The sequence below is a fragment of the Penaeus vannamei genome, chromosome 40 (assembly GCF_042767895.1).
Source record: "Penaeus vannamei isolate JL-2024 chromosome 40, ASM4276789v1, whole genome shotgun sequence".
Taxonomy (NCBI): Eukaryota; Metazoa; Arthropoda; class Malacostraca; order Decapoda; family Penaeidae; genus Penaeus; species Penaeus vannamei.
Genome location: NC_091588.1, coordinates 24,827,737 through 24,832,736, shown reverse-complemented (window position 1 = coordinate 24,832,736; position 5,000 = coordinate 24,827,737). Strand labels below are relative to the sequence as shown.

General features: G+C 41.6%; 1 long non-coding RNA gene across 1 annotated transcript in view; it reads right to left on the bottom strand.

Annotated features, from left to right (window-relative positions):
* Positions 1 to 1,015, bottom strand: part of LOC138860182 (uncharacterized) — a 1,454-nt gene extending 439 nt beyond the window's left edge. Inside the window, exons 1-2 of the long non-coding RNA XR_011398276.1 lie at positions 887 to 1,015; positions 1 to 455 (exon numbers count right to left, since the gene is read on the bottom strand). The exon at positions 1 to 455 is cut by the window's left edge and continues 439 nt beyond it. This is a non-coding gene — a long non-coding RNA (uncharacterized lncRNA). The remainder of the gene's footprint in view (positions 456 to 886) is intronic.
* Positions 1,016 to 5,000: the final 3,985 nt, after the last annotated feature.

Below are 5,000 nucleotides of genomic sequence, written 5' to 3'. Positions count from 1 at the left end.
ACCTCAAAATACAATTTATTTCAACCGCATAATGTCCCAATAAAATACTGACAACTTAACAAAAAAAAAAAAAAAAAACATACCATGCTCTTTAATCTGACAATAGAGTATTTATGACACCATTATCTCCCAATAACATTTCATATGCACATGATAATATGACAATACAAAACCTTATAATCTATGTTTCAAGCTTCAGTGACTGCGCCAATGGGAAAAATACTTTTTAATAGACCAATTAAGTGATCATCAGTTTTAATGCGACGTGTTTAACGCAAAATCTAGACAGTTTGACTTCTGCTGCCGTGACTGCATCCTGGGGCTCCTCGCGAGATTCTAGGGTGACTGAGGTCGACCTCCAAGCTGCAGCTTCACACTGAAGATGGTTCCTAGAACTCTTGTGCTTCTGCAGTGAGTTGCCGTCTGCAGCAAGCGTTGACTTGCACAGCTTGCACCTGGAGGATCGTCAAGAAAATGTGTATTTGTTCCAGCCAGGCTATGTGAAAATCTGGACTAAAGAAAAGTAGTACATTTAGTAGTACATTTACATTTACGCATCTACTGCCACGTGCTCAAGAATACTCGTCTGTATAACACATGAAAAATACACAAAAATTGTCTACGCTACTCAACATACGAACAATATTTACATTTTGAAAAGTTGAGAAATGCTTCGTGATATCTGTGCATTAGGATTTCCTATTTCTTTTAACTGGCTGAAATGTGTTACACAAGTCTATGGTAATGTAGTCTAAAATCAGACATTGTAAAGGCATTTGATTCCTAACATTAGCCGTAAAAGATAAAATTCCTATCAGGTGAACTTCTTGTTGCAAACTCCACAAGTTCGCAGTGTGCACTTTGCGCCCTTATTTTGTTCACATACCAGTCGACAATTGTACACCGTGGCAACGCTGCCCTCCTTGCTCGATCTATTCCTTGATACTGCTGGAACTGTCTCCTTCGACGAATTCTGTTGTCCAATCTTCGCGCCAAAAGACAACCGAATAACTAAAACATTTCTTTGTATAGAGGCTTCAGTGCTTGTTTCTGCCGCGAATTTCCTCAACCGTCGTCTCTCTCTCTTTGGAGCAAGATCCGATGCTTGTCTAAATTAACACCATGCAAAACCTAAACATACAATTATATTGATATACCTATCAAGCACCAGAACCTCCAGTACCCCCAGGCACAACACGAATTTAATACCAGCACATCATACCTGTGTTTAAAGCAAAACCCGAGGCGTCTGACGAGAATCCGCTCAAACAACCTATTTATTACTTTCCCCCCATTTAATTGTTAACGTGTAAACAAACCAACTATTTATTGATTATTAGTATGATTTACTCTCTTTGTTATAACTAAATTTTGCTATATGGATAAAATATAGAATATAAAATTTCGTATATTTGTTTTCAGTGGGCTCGATACATTTCTACAATTATAATGAATGCATCTTTAAAATGTCCAGTCAATAACGAACTCGACGTAGGTACCTCCTTCGAAAAATATTAATAGAGCGAAGTTTAGTGCGCCTATTAAAAAGTAGATATATGCAAGACGAAAGGCTGAAAAAGAAATCATAAATAAAGCGGAAACATCAATTAATAATACAATATCTAGTAAAAATGTCATTTGCATACAAAATAAGAAACATCTACAATACATGAATATAATTTGGCATGGACACGCTATGACAGACTTGTGTAACACATTTCAGCCAGTTAAAAGAAATAGGAAATCCCAATGCACAGATATCACGAAGCATTTCTCAACTTTTCAAAATGTAAATATTGTTCGTATGTTGAGTAGCGTAGACAATTTTTGTGTATTTTTCATGTGTTATACAGACGAGTATTCTTGAGCACGTGGCAGTAGATGCGTAAATATTCTAAATGTACTACTTTTCTTTAGTCCAGATTTTCACATAGCCTGGCTGGAACAAATACACATTTTCTTGACGATCCTCCAGGTGGTAGAAGGCCATTTCTTAGTAAATGACCTTCGTCCTGCATACCAAGCCCTGAGAAAGCTGAACTCCAAGCCCTCTTCACAGGTGACAGCAGTTCGCTCAGTAAGTGGTCAGATCGTTTCAGATCCTGTTGCGGTGCGGGGACGTTGGGCTGAGTATTTTGAACAGCTGTACCAGGTTGACCCACCAACAGTTAACTTGGATGCGGGTAGTGTCGAGATCCCGCTGCCAGATCCACCTATCAGTGAGGACCCTCCCTCCCTAACTGAAGTTAGGGGGGCGATTTCCAAGCTGAAGAGTGGTAAAGCAGCTGGTATCTGCGGCATACCAGCTGAACTGTTAAAGGCTGGTGGTGAACCTATGGCACGGGGGTTACATGCTGTCCTGGCTGCCATCTGGCAGTCCGGTTCCGTTCCTCCTGACCTGTTGAGGGGTGTGGTCATCCCTCTCTGGAAGGGGAAGGGGGACCGGTGGGACTGCAGCAATCACCGAGGCATCACACTGCTCAGTGTACCAGGCAAGGTTCTCGCCCACATCCTTCTGAGACGTATCAGAGACCATCTACTGAGGCACCAGAGACTGGAGCAATCCGGATTCACTCCTGGTAAGTCCACAATAGACCGTATCCTCGCGCTTCGCGTCATTGTAGAGCGCCGTCGTGAATTCGGGCGTGGGCTGCTTGCAGCCTACATCGACCTCAAGAAGGCGTTCGATACGGTGCATCGGGAGTCACTTTGGGAGATCCTGAGGCTGAGAGGAATACCAACAAGGATTATTGGACTAATAGCAAGCCTGTATACTGGTACTGAAAGTGCTGTAAAGTGTGGTGGGGGCCTGTCGAGCTTCTTTCCTGTTAGTTCAGGAGTGAGGCAAGGCTGTGTCCTTGCACCAACACTTTTCAACACTTGCATGGACTGGATACTGGGCAGAGCTACTGTTCAAAGTCATTGTGGGGCAACGCTGGGCAATATCAAGGTTACAGACCTTGACTTTGCTGATGACGTTGCCATTCTATCTGAGTCTTTGGAAACCCTAGTGGCGGCTCTTGATGCATTTAGCAATGAAGCAAAGCCCCTGGGTCTAGAGGTCTCCTGGACCAAGACCAAGGTCCAGGAATTTGGGGACTTGATAGGAGAACCTGTTCAGTCGATACGTGCTTGCGGCGAGGACATTGAAGTCACAGAGAGCTTTACATACCTTGGTAGTGTAGTTCATAACTCTGGGCTGTCAGACCATGAAGTCAGCAGACGGATTGGCCTGGCAGCAGGGGTCATGAACTCTCTCAACAAGAGTATTTGGAGATGTCGGTACCTGTGCAGAAGGACCAAGCTTCGGGTTTTCAAGGCCCTGATAATGCCAGTTTTGCTATACGGTAGCGAAACCTGGACATTGTCCTGTGCCTTGGAGGCTCGTCTTGAAGCCTTTTGCAATAGGTCCTTGCGCCAGATCATGGGGTACTGTTGGCGGGACCATGTGTCCAACCAACGGTTGCACCGTGAGACTGGCACAAGCCCTGTTATCTGCACAATCCGTGATCGCCAACTCAGGCTATACGGTCACCTGGCTCGCTTTCCTCAGGATGATCCTGCCCATCAGGTCGTCTCTATTCGAGACAACCCTGGGTGGAGGAGGCCTTTGGGACGACCGAGGAAGTCATGGCTTGGGCAGATCGACCAAACCTGCCGTGAAGAACTAGAGATGGGCCGAGTCCCTGCCTGGCGTCTAGCCATGAGGGATCCTCGTAGGTGGAAGCGAAGGGTGGATGCGGCTATGCGCCCCCGTCGGCGTCAGCCCCCATGATGATGATGATGATCCTCCAGGTGCAAGCTGTGCAAGTCAACGCTTGCTGCAGACGGCAACTCACTGCAGAAGCACAAGAGTTCCAGGAACCATCTTCAGTGTGAAGCTGCAGCTTGGAGGTCGACCTCAGTCACCCTAGAATCTCGCGAGGAGCCCCAGGATGCAGTCACGGCAGCAGAAGTCAAACTGTCTAGATTTTGCGTTAAACACGTCGCATTAAAACTGATGATCACTTAATTGGTCTATTAAAAAGTATTTTTCCCATTGGCGCAGTCACTGAAGCTTGAAACATAGATTATAAGGTTTTGTATTGTCATATTATCATGTGCATATGAAATGTTATTGGGAGATAATGGTGTCATAAATACTCTATTGTCAGATTAAAGAGCATGGTATGTTTTTTTTGTTTTTTTTGTTAAGTTGTCAGTATTTTATTGGGACATTATGCGGTTGAAATAAATTGTATTTTGAGGTAATAGGGTTCATAGTGTTAATAGGAGTGTATGAGGTTATAAGGAATTTTATATTTAGGTTATAAAACATTTTATAGGAAATTATGATCATATTGTGAGATTGAGAAAGAGAGAGAGTGAGTGTATTTTTTGATATATTATGATATATATGCGTTTTAATATATATATATTTTTTAAAATATATATATATTTTGATATATATGCGTTTTGATATATTGTTTTATTCCTATAGGGGTAATAACAATATGAAATTAATCTGCTCAGTTTAATGTCTCATTCAAGGTGCGGCATTATACATAACGAGGAAACATATATACGAAATTTTAAAAATCAGAGATGAACAATACAAAAAAAAAAAAAAAAAAAAAAAAAACAAGTTTACGTACATATCACCAAATGAAAATGATATTTTTTTTTTTTTTTTTTTTTTTTTTACCCCAACGAACATTCTTGTGCGAAACAGCTCAAAATCCTCCAGTGTGTCAAAATGTAAAACAGATAAAACTGCGGTACAGATTTATAACAGACCACAGCTAATCACAGACAGATCAAATATGGACTCGTCTTATTAAAATAATTATTCTTTCTCCTATTTTCTTCCTTCTCCTTTTTATTTCCTTCATTCCTTTTCTTATTTCATATTAGTATTATTCATTTTTTTTTTTTTTTATCTTCCTCTTCCTCACTTTCTTCCTCTTATTTTACTTCTCATCCTCCCCATCTCACCATCATCTCATCTTCTTCTTCCTCCA